At 41.5% G+C, this 19,161-nt stretch overlaps 1 long non-coding RNA gene across 5 annotated transcripts in view; it reads left to right on the forward strand.

Moving 5' to 3' along the window:
- LOC108447534 overlaps positions 1 to 13,603 on the forward strand; it is a 14,717-nt gene extending 1,114 nt beyond the window's left edge. The window contains exons 2-3 of one of the 5 annotated variants that reach the window (XR_001863140.1): positions 7 to 12,688; positions 13,001 to 13,603. This is a non-coding gene — a long non-coding RNA (uncharacterized LOC108447534). Of the gene's footprint in view, positions 1 to 6 lie in introns of all 5 variants that reach the window. The other 4 variants (XR_001863138.1, XR_001863139.1, XR_001863137.1 and 1 more) reach the window with 4 other exon arrangements.
- Positions 13,604 to 19,161: the final 5,558 nt, after the last annotated feature.

Consider the following 19,161-nt stretch of genomic DNA (forward strand, 5'->3'; position numbering starts at 1 on the left):
TGGGAGGTCGCCTGCTGAAGTTGGTATTGGGAAGCAGTCCTGATTGGCAGTTACAGGGGCAATTATTTTGGATAGAGCTGGAAGTCATCAGCCCAGAAAGCTAAAGTATATATTTTCCACAGCTGTGATGCATTCAGAGTGAAACCTTTAATTTACTAATTCTGTTGGGCCTATTATTCTGATGGCAGCTGGGGGAGAGAGAGGGAACAGATCCTTGCTTTGCTAAAAGCTGCAAATCTAAAGGCTCTGCTTTCACATGGTGCTTACAAGGAGTGTACAAAAGTGGGTCCTTCAAAATGTGGGCAAAAGTGGCAGCCTTTAAATGGCACTCCAGGTTCCTCATGCAAATCCCACAGTAAGTGCTGGATTGCACTGAGCAGAAGCCTATCTCAGTGGAAGATACCAGAGCAACCCATGTCGGTGGGGAAGGGCCCAGCAGGTATTTTGTCCTGGAGACCTGCTGGGCTTTGAACACCACCCTCTGGTCCCCAAGCAGAGCAAGGCCCTCGTGGTAGAGCTGATGGTGACTTACCTCCAGCATGGAGCCAGGAAGGGGAGTGCTTTGCTGTGTGCACCATACCCAGCTGCCAGCAGGATCATGCTCAGTCTGCAGAAGAAATCAGAGCCGCCAGAGTGTTCCCTTTGCTGAAGGGCCAAAACCAGGTCTGGCTATTTCCTTATGTTTTCGAATCACTTGAACCCATGCAATGTCACTTCCCATTCTGATAAATTTTGCAGATGCTCTTAGCTTTGTTCACAGGCAACAAATATAAAGGGCAGAATTGAACCAGGATCTTGAGAAAAAAAGCACTGCTTTCAAAATACATGTATTTAATAATCACCTATGAGAGGGTTTGTTTTTTTGAAAAAGCACTTGAAGACTTAGATATATACAATTCAAATTCATTTTACTTAGAGATTCTAATTAATTATTTCTTTGGTATTAAATATCAACAGAGTAAAAAAAAATTAGAACATGAATATATGTATACCAAGCAAGAGCTGTATACACGAATGTGTGTGGGTACATAGGTGGGAAAAAACATACCCCATTTAGCATTGACTATATTTAGGTGAAATTTGTATTACAAAGTTTCCAACAAACAATGCTAAACTTTCTTCAAATCAAATTATAAAGATGTGTAATGCAAGTTAAAAACTGATAGTCACATCAAAATTTCTTGCTTGTTAATTAAAATCATGAATCACTTAATTTAAATTGGTTTATTCTGCACTATAAACCAGATAAGGCAGAAGAGGTTGATTTGATGTTGCAAGCAAGAATTTTTGTGTGCATGAGTGAAAATAAAAGAAACTGGCTAATTTTTGCCTGGGAATTTAGAGCAGGAGCAATGATCACTGGACAGCTTCACAAATTGCTTCTAAAATTGAAATTGTTTTGGAATTTGTTCCCATTAAAAAGGATATGCAGAAAACTGAAATTTTAGGAGCCTTATTTGTTATGTAAATTACCCCAAAACTACATTATTATCTTAGTGTAATTTAATCTCTGTAACAACAACAGAGTTACAAAATCTATTTAAATAATCTGTAGTGTTGTTAGCATCAATTAAACAAATCTCAGCTCAAAAAACTTTTGTTTTACATTGGTTTATACTGCTAGAATTCACATATATTTCCTTCTCATTGCCTATGATGTAATTCCTTTCCCATTCCTCTAATGGACTACTCAGTTTTTCCCTGTGATATTTAAATATTAGCTTTAGGGCAAGTGGTTGTAGGACTGTTTTATATCCTTCATAGCCCAAGGATTTTTAGTTAATGGAATAACAATCTATCAAAACACAGCCTGAATGTAACAGATGAAGTCTCACGTGGTCGAGCATTCAGACACAGGCCTATTAATAGTTTGTGTTTTGAGGGTAACCATCCATAAAAATCCAGTGAGGCAAAACCAAATTCAGCAATACGTATGTGGCGCTTTCCTTGTGTCTGGCAGTGGCCAGAGAAATCAAGAAAACTGTAGCATGTTTTCATTTGAGGTAGCTGTGTTAAAAAAAGAAGAGGGCTTATTTACCCTAGCTGTTGGGGAATTCATGGATCTGCTTTACTTTCCAAAGAAAAAAGCTAAGTGCATGAGCCTCAGATATACCTCAGTAGCCTGCAACACAGCAGCAAGATCACTGTCGGCACAAGAAGGCCATTTTTGTTATTTAGCACATCTTAACTTGACTTTGAACATCTTCAGTCTGACCTTCACATCTCTCTGGGACCCAGCCTAAAAGTGGCTTGGTCCACTCAGCAGAAAGCCACCCTGAGACAGAGACCTCTCTGCCTTGGGCAGAAGAGATCACTCTGAATCTTAAACTGAGCCTCATCACCATGAGTCTAAATCAGGTGCCAACTCCTGGCAGTGCTCTTGGCCTTCTGGGTATAGCAAAGCTTAATTTCTGGATGTCTGTGCCCCAGAGGGCCCATTAATAATGTGAATCTAAAGCAGAAGAGCTGGTCTGAAAATAGAAACAGAGGCTAACAAGGGATTTGCACTACCTTTCTTCTGTTTCACGGACAGGGCAAGATGCCGGTGATAGTAAGTGCTCTGCCCGGTACCTGGAAGTTGTGGTGGCTATCTACCACCAAAATCTACCTGGTTTTCCTTTAACTCCTGCTATTTAGTTTGCATTCCCCGACAGTGGAATCTGGTTTCATTTTTATAAATAAGATTTTTCATTTTGGGTCTCTCTGTCTTGGAATGTTGTTGCTGTAAGTACTGACAGCAAAAGTTAATTTGTGTTTTATCAACTTCAAATTCTTTCTAACAGACTTCAAATGGTAGACTTCAATTTCTGATTTTTTTCTGATGAATTTTTTTCTTCAAAAAAATTCCATACACATCTGTTAGTCTTTGAGTTTTTAAAGCTTGAATTAGCCATTGAAGTTTAGGATTTGAAAAGCAGCAACAGAAGCCAATATTTCCAGGATCACTTCAAACTGTGCAGCAAATAGCAACATGTCTTTTGACATATTTTAAAGTACTGAACTTGAGAGGGCAAAAATTAATTCAGCACCCAACTATTACTTACTGTAACCAATTATCAGAGCTGAAGGAAGAATTAAATTGAGCATGGATATTTTTTTTTGCACTCGTCAAAGTGTGTTGCAAAACTTCCAGTCAGTCATAGATAGGTGGGTGGGTGGGTACCTGGCAGCTCTGGGCTGGGGACGCGGCGCTGCCTGTGGCAGTGGTGTGCCTGCACTGGGAAGGGGCTGCTCAGGACACAGCGGCACTGGCCCCTGCTCAGCATCAAGGCTGTCTGCTCTGCTCTTCTTCAGTACTCTGTGGTTGTTTACATCTGTAACAAAATACAGAGGCACAGAGATTAATCCCAAATCTAACATCCAGCTTTGCCCAGTGACTGGGGAATTGTAATACCCATTGGAGCTGGATCTGTGTGCACTGTCCCTGCTGTGGCTCACACAGCAACCACTCCCCCACAAAGCACATAGAGTTGGGAAGTGGATACCTGGCTCTGTTTACCCTTCACCCCCAAAAAATCTGTCCTCCTGGCAAGGTGTCAGCCCCTCTCTTGAATCCAAACAATCGTTAGAGCATCTATCAACTCTGTGCTAATAACAGCCTTCCTCCCCAGAGCTGGAAGGCTTCTCCAAAGCACAGTCCTCTCTGCGGCTTGCCACTCACCACTGCAGCTTTCAAAAGAAAGGACAGCGAGTAACTGCTGTGTAACCCACCCCCATAACAGCCACCTTAGTACTACAGGGGGCTGGCTGTAGCCCTGCCACCTACTCACCCGTGCTATGACTGCAGGCTTGCTTCTGGCAGCTGAAGAAAAGCACAAACTGGTTTTCAAAAAGCAAACATCAGAAACAGTGAACATGTCCATCATGATGAAGCACTGACTGAATGCTCCAAACCCAGCCTGTGAGGGCAGTGATGTATCTGCGGAAGAAAAGCAGTGGGCAGCAATTATCTGTGCTGTAACACTTGTCTAACTGCATCTAGTAAACTTTGTTTCTTCTAAAGCCTAAGTGGGTTCTTATCTGTACCTGTAGCTCCTATTTATCAGGATTGTTATTGTTGGTACTCAGCAACAGGGAAATGCAAGCCATGATTGACCATCTATTTGTCTAACTCCACACTGGGCAAAATGAGCACCCTCATGTCACAACCTATGATTCCACAGTATAATTACCTTCATGCTCTGCAATTAACAAAATAGCATCTTGTTACAGAAAGATATTAAGGAAACAAACCACTTCTATCACCCACCGTAAACTGCCTAGAATCAAGTGTTTAAAAGCTGCTGTAGAATAGCAGCTGTGTGTTATAATTCATACAGGGCTTTCAGAGGTGGCATCAGCAGGCATCTAGATCATTTCTGAGCAGCTTGCCAGTGTTAACAAGGAGCTGTGAGTGAACTTGTAGGACTGTCTTGTCCGCCTTTCTGTCCTTTCCCTCTGCTTCAGTTAAAATAACATTAAAATAAAAATTATCAATTAAAATAAACTCTTCTAAGAAAGACAGTAACCTCCTAAATAGGGTTAATAAACACGTTTGTTTATACCGGCATGTTATACAGGGAATATTTGTGTTTATCACATGAGTTTGCTTAAGCTTGTAATTGTCTTTTGGTAGCTATTTAGCTTTTATATATCTTAGGTCTGCAGGGGACCTATTCTCACCTCCAGCATTGTCTGAAATTCCCACTTCTCTTATTTTAATCCCCCAAAGCCATGCCACAGTAGGTCAAGAAAGCCCAAGCCTGTGGGTTGCACAAATGTTTTGTCTCTGCATTTTAGTGAATCCTCTAAGAGCACTGAAAAGCTTTTCACTTGCTGTGCTGGATTGTTCAATAGTTGCTGGGAAGCCCCATGGTGTTGAGAGCACTGTAGCAATAGCTGGTGAGATCCAGGAGCAAACTTTTCCATGCAGCTTGGCTTCTTCACAGCAGGACATACTGCTTTTACAGCGATGATGGTAGCAGGCAGTGGGAGGCCAGTAGTGTAAACAGATTTTGTAGTTGAGGGCAAAGCAGGGGGAAGCTTTCTACAGGTAATAGTTTTGCTTCTCTTGAACAGTCGATGAGCTTGTGTTATTACTCAGAGGTGCATCTGCACATCTTTCCTGCTTCCCTTCAATTTCCTGCATGCTATCGGTCCCCTTCCATCCTGTGTTGCCTCATTCCAGGGGCTGCCACTGCAGCTCTGCCTCCTATCCATCTTCCCTCAGCCACAGCCAAGTGGTTTTGTGCCACCCCTGACTTCCTGCATCAGGCTTTGCTCTCCTTTCTCACACCAGGAGCTTTCTCTCCCCTTTCATCTAATCCTGCAAGGCTGCCCTTCTGGGTGTTAATGCTATGCTCATCACCAGTGGAGCTGAGTGCTTAATGCAAATGCATCAATACAATGGCCAATATAATTAAAGATCATTTTCTTCCCCCAGACATCCTAACAGGAAGGTTCCATGATTACTTACCAGTATGAAGGAGCAAGAGATGTAAGATTTACATTTTGTCCTCCTAGCACATCATTCTTGGCCATTTTTCTCTCAGCTATGTGTGACTCTTTTGTTAGGAAAAGAGACTGGAAATGTCTCCCCTTGTTCTTCTAGTCTGACAGATGTCTATGAATTGAGCAAAGTAGACCTAAGAGCTTGATTTGGGTTTTTTTTAATGTTGTTGTTTGACAATTTAATCCCTCCTCTTAGAAATTACTAACTTGCATTTATTTTATTCAAAGTCTAGTGAAATGTCTCAGATTTGGTTCAAGCCTATCTCTCACAAAGCAGCCTGTCTGATTCTGTGGAACAGGATCTCCTTGTTCATGTGGTTACTAAGCAGGCATCTTTACAAAGCTGGGCCTAATTTCTAATTGAATTTGGCTGGCTCCAGCTTTCAGCCACTGGATCCTGTTGTTGTCTTTTCTCTGCAAGCTGTGAGAAGTGATGACTGCCCAGTATTTTCTGCCTGGGAAAGCATTTACACACTGTAAGCAAGTCGCTTCTCACTTTTCTTGTTGACAAGCTAAACAGATGGAACCCTCCATCTCTCCATGAAAAGCACTTTGCCCTTGTCATTTTTTTGTGGTTCTCTATCCTCTCTAATTTTTCATCAGTCTTTTCAGAATGAGGTCTGCCTACCATACCAATCCTGTATACAAAGTGTAAAATCCATCCTTCTCCTGCTTACTTTATTCCCCTCAAGCCTCCAGCAAGTAGTCAAGGACATACTAGACATTTTTGTTTGTTTGCTGCAGGATTGCACAGGAAGCTCAGATTGCTCTGAAAGCAGTGGGTGAACAGGTCCATCCAAGAAGCTTGGCTGTGGTCTGGCACCTGGCAGCAGCCCTGGGCTCCTCTAGTTGTAGTGCTGAGTACTGCTCACCCTGTGCTCCAGACCTACCCTGTACCTTGACATTCCCATTGCACCCATGTCCTGCTGGTTGCAGCACCAGCTCCGCTCTCAGACACCTCCCTCTAGTTAAGAGCTCCTGAATTATGTGTTAGCAAACACTGAGAGGGAGGACAACATGGAACATATACTTGAAATACAGAGGGAAGAGCTAAGTAAAAATAATTCATGGGAACTGTTTCTAAGCCACTTAGCAAGGGCTTTTCTGACACAGTGTATAGCTAACTTTTCATTAGGTTTTACACAGTACAAAATTAACCCCCTTGCAATCACCTAGGTGTGTTACATCTCCACAGGCACCTGTACAAACCTGTAATCTGAAATGATGAAATAATATTTCTTTGGCAAGTCTCAGAAAAATCACCACAATTGACATTCTGTGCCTATTGTTCATTCTTGGAGTACTGTCACTCTCTGTCAGCATGTTTTTTCTACACTCCCTGCCACTGCTAGGGGATATTTATCATGGTCAAGTCACTCGAACACTTTATATACTAGCACAGCATAAGTATTCCATTCTCCTGGTATTCCCCCATTGCCTTCAAAATCAAGGTCAGTGAAAAAGAATCCTCAGCCAACTATTCTATTACTCCTGAGGTTCATGGGCATCTAAACATGCCAGGTTATCCTACATGTTCATCCATGTTCATCCTACACATCTTCCTCGGTTCCTGACAACCAAAGAACAAATTCCCTCTAATTTATACAAATTATAGGAATCCTATTTTTTTTCCAAATAAAAAGTAAAAATATTAAGCTGTTCCGTATTATTAGCACTTTCACCACCCAGTTCTGAACCAGCCGCTCGCCCAAGATGTTTGGCTCTCTGTGTACTTCTGTACTGACCTTAGCCTCACAGCTGGCATGCAAACCTCCTGAGCAGGAGCTGCTTGACCTTTAAGAGGCAATGGTGAGAAGGATAAGTGCTTGCACACCTCATTTTGCTACTCAGGGGAACCTGTGGACTGGGAAATCTATTCTCGTCAGGGTGCAATAAGGCTGGTGGCCTCTATGGGAAAGAACAGGCCATGGAGCAGCAATTGTTCACCACCCCTCTCTGACAACTGTTAATCATTTCAGCTCATGATAACCTGCTCACAAGCTAATATAGGCCTTAAAATGATTGATGACTCATATGCAAGTGCTTTTTATTCAGGGGACTGTTAAGGAAAGATGGAAAATCCTACTCTGCTCTTAGTCTCTTGCTGTTGTCAGTTTTCTCCATTTCTACAGACTCAAGAGCAATGCTGGGACTGCATTCCCTGGTCATCAGTGATGCTGTGTGTCACACTGATCACCGTCAGTTTAAAACCATACAGAAAAATGGGAAATCAGAATTAAAATAAAACAAACAGGTATCTCATTAATTCTTGCTTTCTGTCACTTTTCCTGTGATGTTAGGTTAGCTTGTCAGTTGGCATGGGGCGTGAGCCAGTGGGGCTGCAGGCAGCGAGCACTGGCAGCAGGGAGGAATTCAGGGTGTGCAGAGGAAACAGGGCATGTGATCAGTTCATGGGAGGAAAAAGCCAGAGCTATTTTGGTGGGTGCATATGGCCACGTGGGTTTCCCTTGTTACAGTTCTTGTGCAACAGTGTTTGTATTTACCTACATTTAACAACTGACCTTTTAAAAATAATAAACCAAACCATGAGGCAGAAGGTTGCTTCATCATTATGAGTTCTTCCTGCTGCCCAAGATCCCACCTATTTTTTCTAAACACAGAGTAATGGCCTTCTAGGGCTTGACTGAATGCCACTGCAATAGGCACATGGCCTTTGTCTGCCCTTCTGCCAGACTACAAGAGCTGAATCAGTTTAATACATGCTGTCACAGAGTATTTATATTTTGCATTTGTTCAAAACAAGAAGTCATAGTTGTGTAGAGTAACTGCTAAAAACAAAAATAAAAAATCCTATATTAAGACACATTATATATTGAACTTAAGCTTCCACCATTCGATTTACAATTGAGCAGCCAAAATATATAACAACAACCTCTGTGATGGGCATTGATTTCCATATGATGGGTTTTATGGGGCAGTAAACGTTACAGTACTCGGGTGATTCAGTGCAGCCATCCCTGGCATTCCATTTTGCTCTGCACAGCCCATATACTGCTCACTCCATACCATGTTAACAGATAGGAAAATGCCAGCTAAATAAAAGTTGTCTTTTCAGTGTCTCACTTTTGAGTGTTCTAGTGCTTGCAGTCTTCGATCTGGTCACAGTTTACATTGTTGAGCTTTAAATGGAGATTATCTTGACAAAGACATTTTTAAGTCTGAGACATTCCATTTTTGTGTTGAAATACCAGATGTCACCTTCAGATTTCATATATTCTTTCATTCTAATCGATGGCAGACAAACTTTGATCTGACACTAGGCGCCAAAGTTACATTTTCTCCATGCTAAAGATCATTTTGAAAAACTGTCAGTAAATGCCTGACAGCTTTATTTCTACTTGGTAATTAAAGGGCCTGTCTTGTTTTCCAAATGGCTTTGGAAAAAGTTACACCTTTTTTGCCAAATTTATGCCTTATACTCTTACTACTCCTGGTGTTTAAAATAGTCTTTGATCTGTAAGAAGGGAACCAGCTCCAGTAACTGGGTGGGGGAGGAGTGGAGGGGATATTCCTCTACTTATTTTAAGTAAATTTACTTCATTTCTCATGAAAGGAGCCTGCCTGGAGGCAAGGTAGATGTAGACAACTTTCCAGCAGTTGAGCTAGGCAGTAAGCGTCTTATGTGTGCATACCCACCAGAAGGTACAAACTGGGAAAGGCAGAGCAATATTTCTCCATTTGTTCTGAATTGCCATGTTCCCAAGTCCTTGCTGCCATCAAAAGTAGCTCATTATTACGATTTTGAAGTGACCTGTGGTGCTTTCAATGCCCTGTGTTATGTTATATTTACAGTTTGGTGTGGATTTACTGTGGGGCTGTTGAGAGCTATGCCCTGTATAATAAGTTGTAATGAGAGAGGATCTCCTCCTCAAAATACCCTTCACGTGCAGAAGATACTGCTAGTGGATTGGGAAGGAATACAGTGAATTACACTTCTAAATTGCATTTCTTCTACAGAGGCAGTGGAAAGCAATGCTAAGACAGAAAGTAATTTCAGAACAGTCTAGCCCTGTATGGAGTAAGTGCAAGAAAACATTTCAACACACAGTAAATATTAAGCACTTTAAGAAAGTGATTAAGGATGTTATTTAATGCTTTCCTGAGTCAGGACTAATATCTGGTCATTTAAATAAAACAAAAAAATCTGTAAGCTCAGCCAGAATGCAAAAGTAAAGGCAAACCCCAGTTTGATAAAAGATGTACAGCCCAGGCAGCCTTCCAGAGGGCAGGTGTTCTCAAATGTCACTGCAGTTAAGAGATGGAAAATATTTCCTCGTTGCACCAGCTCTGTATCTGAGTTAGCTAACTCTGGGAAAGGCTGGGCTTATTTTTGCAGCAGCTGGGGGGAGAATAACTGTATCTATGGAGCTGGTAAACTCAATGCAAATATATTTTTGTATCTTTTAGAGAATCTACAGACTTCAACCAGAATGGCAGTTACTGAAATTGTTACAAATGCAGCTCAGTGTGCTGAGTTCAGTGAAGTTACATACAGCTAATCTTGTAAGTAGCAGGGCAGCTACCTGCCCTCATTCTATGAAAATGTTGGAGGGGAGCATAAGGTCTGGTTGAGCTTGTTTCTTTAGCCACAGGATAATGTATTTCCATTAACTCGGCTCTGCTCTACCTGACTGGGATATTTTATTCCTTTCAATAGGTTTTTGCTCCTGAAGCTTACTCATGTGCTTCAAAATACATGCTTATCTGATTCTCCTGGTCTGTATTTGCTTTACTAATAAGTGCTGGATACTGGTACTAATGCCAGCACTGAAATAAGTTTGATCTCATGAGTACTGGATGATGTTGAAATAGTGATACTGGATGAATACATGTTTGCTACTCTTGTCTTTTCTGAGAAAAATTATCTTTCTAGTATCAACTTTCTTATGCCCCAGCTGTGTTCTTTTACTAAGGTCTATCTATCTAGTTCTATCTATTGTTTATAATATATCAAAATAACAACATCATAGCCAATTAATAAGCTACAATCTTTTCATATTTGTTTTTCCTACTAATAGTCTTGAAGTACAGGTTTTATTTGCAATGTGCAGCTTGTTTAAAAAAGCAAAACTCTGTTCAGATAAAAACACCCCCATGTAAAATTTCCAGCTCCCCTGCAACAGTCTATGGGGGTAGAAAAGGCAGTTTCGTAATCTTTGCTGGCCTGAAGCACTTGATTCCTGACTACTAGGCAATTTGTTAACTCTTCTAATTCAAATACACAAAAGGGTGAGTAAGCAATAAACCATTTCAAATCAACCCATCTGGCAGTAGGTAAAATAGCTATAATGAACAGCATGTTTACAGAGCACATTTCCTACTCAGTCTAGTCATTTGCAGGATTCAGGCCACGGATGTCACAGGTTGTCTAAGAAGCAATAGATGCGAGGAGATGGCTGGATGTGAAAGGGGACTTTAAGGATAATTTATGATGATGGATGTTTGCTGTTTATGCACACTTCATTAGCTAAGTCAGTCCGGCTGGTGCTCCTGGGACTTCTCTGCTTTCCCTGCTGCTGCTGGCCGTTTGCTCTGAGTTCATAGGTGAGTGAACACAAACATATGTTTTCGGATGTATGATTTGTTTAATGATGATGCTGTGGTTTAACCCCAGCCAACAACTGAGCCCTGCTCAGCTGCTCGCTCACTCACTCACCCCTGGTGAGATCAGGGAGAGAATCAGAAGGTAACCGCTTGAAAAACTTATGAGTTGACATAAAGACAGTTTAATAGGGAAAGCAAAAACCATGCACACGAGAAAAGCAAAAAAAGAATTGATTCACTGCTTCCCGTGGGCTGAGAGATGTTCAGCCCTACAGGAGAGCAGGGCTCTGTCACGTAACAGTGACTTGGAGATGAACGCCATCACTCTGAATGTCCCCTGCTTCTTCCTTCTTTCCCCAGATTGATATAGTGAGCATGGTGCCAAGAAAATCCCTGTGTTCAGTTGGGGTCAGCTGCCCCAGCTGTGTTCCCTCCCAACTCCTTGTGCTGTGTGATCATTGATCAACAATAGCTAAAACATCCCTGTGTTATCAACACTTTTCGCAACCCTATTAAAAAAAAACAAAACCAAACAAAATAACTCTATCCCAGCCAAAACCAGCAGAAATGATTGAGGAATGCATGGGGAATCTCTTATGGAGCTGTTAGAATTTGCCATGTTCTTCAGTAAAGAGGCTAGAAAGGATATATTGTAGTATTTCCCTCTTCTGTAGGCACAGCAAACACACAATCTATTGAGTTTCTGTTTTAAATAGGGAAATTTTATTTTGACTTGAGATACTCTGGGATCTAACAAGATCCTGAATTCACTCCCAACATGAGAAGCTTTGTATTTGTCTCAGCCATCAGCATAACGTCTTGGTATTATGAATCTGGATTGCCTTCAATGGGAACACAAGTCTTTCTAAATAATAGCAAGATTTGGCTTTGTGTATGTAAAATTATTAGGCAAATCAATAGTAGCAGCAAAAGCAACTGAGTAGCTGTCTAAAAAGCGAAAACATGAAGTGCTTTTCAATGATCCTGAACACAACTGCTAAAATCACACCAAGCTAACAGTTACACCACAATTGTGGTAGCACACTGGTTAGCAAGGATGAGCCAATTCTTTTGCTTTGTGAACAATGAATAACACCAAATTTTTACAGTTACAACCAAATTCCTTGGGTAAATACAGGTGGAAGGGTTCATACAGGCAGGAACAATATCATGTACCTCCCAGATTTTTAATGACAAAGGACACTAAATAAGTATGTATTTTGTACCTCTTTTTTTTCTGCATGACAACTTCCAGGAAATAGTGACAAGGGCAGTTCTGGACAGAGGATTTATTAAGGTTGCTTCATGCAGGTGAAAAGTGCGATAGCAAGAGAACTGAAAATGTTACACTAAGATGCAAGATTGCAAATTATAGAACAAGCGCCCTTGATAAATTCAGATTGCTGGTCCACCACTTGCCATTATCATCAAGGCACCTGTGCAGGTCTGCTCAGACAGGAACTGAGGCTGCATGTCTACCACATGAGTATCTCAGCAGAAAAACTGCTTTAAACATGTGTTCCCACTTCCTTCCAAACCAGCCTCACATGTTTTTTCCTTCACTTATGCTGCAGGTATTACAAATTCAGCATAACAACTGAACTGACAAAACACTCCAAGGATAGGCACAATGGTAAAAATGTGTTGTTATACTGCTAATGGAAGTACTTATATTGGAAATAGTTGTCCTTGAAACCACTATTCACTAGCCCAGTGTAATTGTCTTATACTAAATAGTTTCCTTACTATACCTTTATTTTTTGATAAATTTTTTATGGTTAAACTTTTTTTTTTTTGGTAATAGCTGCAATAGCAAGTTCTCATACTCTGAATTGGAGTAAGCTAACTGAGCTAATGAAACCGTGATGGGTAGAAAAGGCCTCCTTCCATGCTTAGAGACCTTCTTCCATACTTACGTTGAAACATCTCCCTTCTCCTTTCTAAGGTGCTGTGATTCACGTGCTGCAGTCCTGGGCATCTCCTCGCATCAAAGGAAATGCAAGCGAAGTAGGAGCCCTGTTAGGTTCACTGCACACTCCAGTGTTTAAAGCCCTCCTCAAGTCACATTTCTCAATATCCTTTTACTCAAACTCTGTTTCCAAAACTCATCCACTTCTCTGGCTGTTTACACTGAATGAAGAAAGCCATGCATGAAGAAAGCCATGCCTCTCCTGTGTTGCCCGTCCTAGGATTTGCACAGTGACAGAAGATCTTAATATGCCTGCAGCATGGATTGAACCTGGAACCTGCCCTCTCATTCAGATTTAGCACCACATCTACCAACGTCCCGACTCACATGAGAAACACTGAGGTGCAGACCATCGTAATTGTATTGCTTTAAGTCTTGCTATGGAAACATGTTCAGCTGATTTTCAAAAAGTTTAGTTAAATAATGCTTATACTAGACCTGAATGTAAGCTGATCTGAAATTCAGTCATTTATGTCACTAGAATTTTCTATATACCTGTAAGAACCACAAAGCACAGATCATTTTCCTACATTTAATATGAATAAAGTAACTGGGTTGATGCCCACATTTTATTTTGTATTTGTGCATATAGTGTTATTTCACTTCTATTATGGGCCTTATGAGCAGACAGCTACTTCCTTTCTCCTGTGAGCTGTCTCATAACTTTAAATTGACAACTCCTGGAGGAGAGAGACAGCATGTGACGTGTACAGAATCCAAGATTGATAAGGGTACGCTTTTATTCATTTTAATAACTAAGAAGGTGTGAAGATTGACAGTTCAATCACTCATTAATAAAGACTGACTTTATTCCCATTCATGAAACAGCTAGTCAGATTTTAAAACATTTTAAAACCAATATTATTATTGTTGTTGTTGTTTGATTTAGTACTTTCCCCTCATATGAAAGTGTAGAAAAATCGCTGTCAACAAACAGAATTTGAATTAGTCTGAAAACTACCCCAAAATTACCAATGTTTCAGTTGTTGGTTGGTTTTTTTTTTTTTTAATATCTTTTCTGTTTACAGACTGACAAAAGACAGGACTTAAATAAATGCTCAGTGTAGTTAAACATGTTGCTAAACCTCAGCAGAGCCACAGGATTAATACACCATTCCAGACAAGAGAAGATCAAACTAGGTTATGTTACTTTTAATCTGCCATGGATGGAGGTCTCTGGCTCACCTTGACTGAATTAAAACATTAATGACAGAGATTAATGATAGAGCCCACCGTGAAGGACTTAATACAGCAGACTCAAGCCTTGTCCCATTGGTCACTGAGGGAAGTCAATGCTGACTGTGGCTTTTGCAGGCTACCAGTCTGTAGCTTATGTGAGAGCAGCCTGGACACTCCTGTGGTGGGATGGGCAGGACCAGCTGATGGAAAAGAAAATCACCACACAAACCCAGCTTCAACATGCATGCAGGGTAAAGGAGGCAATCACACAATCATGTAAAGTCTTTTCCTCTGTTAGAACTACTGCTGTTTCAGTTCCTTTGAAGACCTCTTCAAGCTTTCCCTCCCAAAGCAAGGTTTAGTTAGATTTGAGCAGTTTCACACCCATTCCTTGCCTTGATTGCACTGTCAAATGGGATTGACTTGTCTTATTGTCTGTTCATGTTCTACAATAAGATGTCAATCTCCCAGAGCTAAGAATTAGCTCATAGGGTTTTTTTGGCAGCGAGTCACATTTTCTGTGGTTTGGCTGTGAAAATCATTATTCTCATTCTTGTGTTGACTGATTAGGTGAAGGGCAGATAAAGACAATCTCATTATTTAAAAAAACCCCACCCCTTGCTTCAGCTGATTGGGTGGAGAGAAGGTTTTGTTCCCATAGTAACATTTTGCATCCAAACCTGCAGAAATGAGGCTAGCTCCAGGCATTTCGAACATGCTGCTTTTAAAGAGCAAGTTGTACTCTACAATGTGTTTTCATTTTTGCATCTTACAGAATTATTCGGTAAACACCAGAGGGGAAAAAAAAAAAAAAGAAAAATCTTTGCATCCACAAATGTGAAACTGGAGCCTGGTGATATCAGGTGTGCTCCAGAGCACCCCTTGAACTGCTCTCATAGAATGCTCTGTACTATCACTTGTCTGGACACTAGAACTTTAAGTAAAAACCAGTCAGCCCAAAGCTCAGATGTCACTTTTGTAAAAGTTCTTTTACTTTCACTGGAGCCAACACCACTGAGCATGATGTTTGGAGGGAAGTGGATAGTAGGCTGAGGAAGAGTAAAACCCATGCAGGAGGTTGTACCTCAGAGAGGTGGGGCAGTACTAGGGGATGGGCTGTTGGATTCTTGCAGATGTGACAGATGGGATGAAAGCAGGAAAAAAAAGTCTTTCCCAATACAAGGAGCTACTGAAGGAAGACACCGTTGGACAAAGATTGGAGGATAAAAGCAGTTGATGTTCTGGGTTTTTTCACCCTGTAAAGGTTGATCATACAGTAGCAGGGGTGATTTTTGTGGGAATTGGACTTCAATGACAGTGGGACAAGACAGGGAATGGATTTTGCTTCGGGACTTTTGGTTCATTTGTGAAAAACTGGAAAATAAGGACAGTGCAGAAGAAATTTATAATAGTCTTTAGGGAAGATGTTACAAACTGCCCCTACCTCTTTGGCTGCTATGCAGCTGTGTTTTTCCAGACAGACTCTCTAAATCAGCACAAGTCTTGTTCAGGCAGAACTGAAAGATTCCATTTATTTATCCAGGATTTCACTTTGGCAGATACACAGCTCAGTGGGACAGTGCATGTCAGAAGCACAGTGGTTTGGTCCAGGAAAAAATGATTAATTCTTCCAGGAGGACAAAACTGCCAACAAAATGCACACATAGAGGTATTGTTAGAGTATTTTAAGAATGATATATTAATATACAGTGATTCTTTAATGGGAAATTGCGTCACCTTTTCTTTGTGTTTGCCTTTGGGCACTGATAAGCAAAGTAATGGCATTAAGCATAACAAAAAGTGGGTGTTATTGGCAAACTCCTTAGTGGGAACAAGTTGAGAGCACTGTAGCGTAGCACCATTCAGCTGGTAACGTAAAACTGTAAAATTACCCAAATATGAGAAGGCAGCAAATTGTTAACTGCAGCTTTTTGGAGGGAAGGAAATACAGACAGACTAATTTGAGAAGTTTTGTGGAAGGAAGGCACCAAAAAATATGAATGAAAGTCAGAGGAAATAAGAAGCAGGTGGTCATGCTGAATGCTGGTTGCTCTCCAGTTATCCAGACTTCATCTGAGCTGCCCAGCATGGGGTGGAATTCCCACCTATCATATTCCAATTAAGTGGCATTATTGCATGTGGCTAAAGCTCTTTGAAGATGAGCAAATGAACATGGCTTTGTCAAAACAAGCTTGAAAATAATTGTACAATTCTTGTCAGTCGTAACTTTTATTAGAGGGTTTTTGGAGGAGGAAGTGTGTTTTTGTACAGGGTCTGTTCCTGGAGAGAGTGGATCAATTCCACCAAATCATGCATTGCTTTGTGTCCAGACTTCTGAAGCTGTCTGCTATTGAACAAGCATGATAAGTGGGCTAAAACTGTAGGGGAAAAGGGGCACACGGAGTGATGTAAGAGTGAGTGTACTGAGGAGGAACATAGAGAAAGTTACAGCAGCAGACGGGCAGGAGAACGTGGGTGCCAAGGGCTATGTACAGTCATAACAACTGATGAAAATCACCAGAAACCACCACAAAAACAAAAACACAGTGATGGGATGAAAGAGTGGAAACACAAGCAGTCCTGAGGCCCTGAAATGATGTTATCTCAGACAAGTCAAGTCAGCAAAATTAATTATTTGCTGCTATTTAGCAGATGGCCTGGAGTTGTATCAAAAATCCCTACCCACCACATTTCTCGATAGGTCTGGATTCCAAACTTTTCATCTACCTTAAAATGCTTATGTTTTCAAAATAAAGTGATGTACTTAAACTTTCACAGCTCCAGAAAAAAAAAAATGCAGAGGTCAACAGTGCAAGACAGAGGCAGAGCTGTTACCAGAATGTAATTTAAAAACATGCACTGAGGTGAGTTACATAATACAGCTTTGGACAACAGGATCCATCTCCAGGGCAAATGGCTCAGCCCTGAATTGAGAACACAAAAGCTCTGTCTTTGAGATGGGAACCAGACTTCCAACACCTGTTGTTAGATATCCCAAGGAGGTTGCTCTCTGAAAAATCTCTTTCGGTTGCTGACCTTGGATAGTTTCTGGCTCATCAGGAGATGACACCTGTTCCAAAGTATTGGACCCTAATGGATAAAAAGCCAGGGTACCAAGCACTGAAGTTTGGAGTACTCTAAGAACCCCGTATCTGTAATTTTAGCATTGTAACACTTGAATCTCAGGATTCCAACTCTTTTTAAATCATAGTCTGAGATTTTATTCAGAAAATAAATTATTCCAGAGCACATATATTTTCATGACTCTAACTACAGAGAAAACAGAGCAGATCCCCCTATGTCTATGGTCTAGGATTATTGCTGATATTCTTTGTTATTATCCCATTTCACTTATTGATGAACTAGTAGTTGTATCAAGCTTACACAATCAAACCTCATGCAAGCAGGACATGCACTTCAGTGAGAAATGACTGGGAGAAAGGAAAGCTGTTCGAGAGTCTGTCACAACCAGGGTGACAGCAGGTACATGAAGAGGGATGCGTCTCAAACCATTTTACACTGGGTAGTAGCCAAGAAAAGTTAATGACTGTAATAGGCTGTATTCTTGGAAACACGACTGGTTTCTGTGCATAGTCATCTACAGTGACTCTGAAAACATCCTATCATATCTGTAATATGGACATTTTGACAAAATGCAGGGTTCTTAATTTTCAGGAGACAAAAGGGAAGAGGCAACCTGAGCAAGTGAATAGGAGCACTACTGAAGTCTGTACAATCAGACCCAAGAGAGCAGATGCATCTAACAACCAGCATCAGGAGGCACAAATTAACGTGCTAGAAGGAGTACAGCAGATCTGAGTCCAATAGCTGTCACCGACCATAACCAAAGTAACAAATCGCTGGTCATGCACATTCCACTCAAGTGACAACCCCACCATTTTAGCACCTTAATGCAACATTGTGCTGAGTGACACCATACACCACAAGATCAAAAGCAGTATCACAAACTTGATGGCTGAAATTTGATGGCTGAAAATTAATGTGGCTTCCTGCTCTCAATGATACAAGGTCACGAACTCAATATTAACCTGCCAGTGAATATTCTGTTGTTTCAGCTAAACTGCTCCTGTCAAACTAAGTTCAAGTGTAAATGTGATGACAGTTTGCTCTAACTTGTCTGCTTTTTATTTGTTTATTATCTTGCTAGAAATTAATTTCTGTGGGTCACTATATGCGCACAGAACTGCAGTTTCATGAAAAGTTACTTGAAGAATGTACGAGGACATTCTTAAAGTGCCAGCTTGAACAGCTCTCCATCCACAGAGAACGCTTGAAATAATGGGTTGCCCTAAGACAAGCCAACATTTTTCAGAATCTGAAATACGTGGTCCTGTCCTCCTGAGACACACCACAATCTGCTGCTCCGGGTTTGGCTGCTCGGCACGCAGGCTCACCCGGGTGCTGTGTGTGCAGATGAAACATGCCACGATTCACCTCCACACCCCCGACAGCGGGAGCCCTGGATTCTTGCATTCAACATTATTACAGAAACTGTGTTATAATTAACAATAAATACCTTTCGAGATCGGATTCTATTTTGACTTGAGAACAGCTTGTCGCTCTGATGGTGTACTACGGCTTTCAGGAAAAGTAAATTGCTGCTGGAATGGGTGTAATTTGCTTCGGGTGTGACTTGTTTCCTTACGAGAAGCTGGAGCACCGTGGGGTTCGAGCACCAAAAGCAGCGTGGTCCAAGTAGCTTCCCACGCCGAACCTGGCTGGGGCGGTGCAGCCATCCAGCACCTCGGACCATCCAGCCCGGCGTCTCCTCGCTCCCCAGAGGGAGCAGCCCCAGCCCTGCCCTGCTCTGACCGGGACCGGCCAACGCGGCGGGGCTGAGGGGCGAGCGCGTTGCTTTCCGCGGGGGGCTCTGCACAGTGCTCCGGGCGCCCACGCGGCGTGACCGGGAGACGTCCGGAGCCAAGCGCCCGCTCCGC

This window comes from Corvus brachyrhynchos, unplaced genomic scaffold (assembly GCF_000691975.1).
Source record: "Corvus brachyrhynchos isolate BGI_N302 unplaced genomic scaffold, ASM69197v1 scaffold56, whole genome shotgun sequence".
NCBI lineage: Eukaryota > Metazoa > Chordata > Aves > Passeriformes > Corvidae > Corvus > Corvus brachyrhynchos.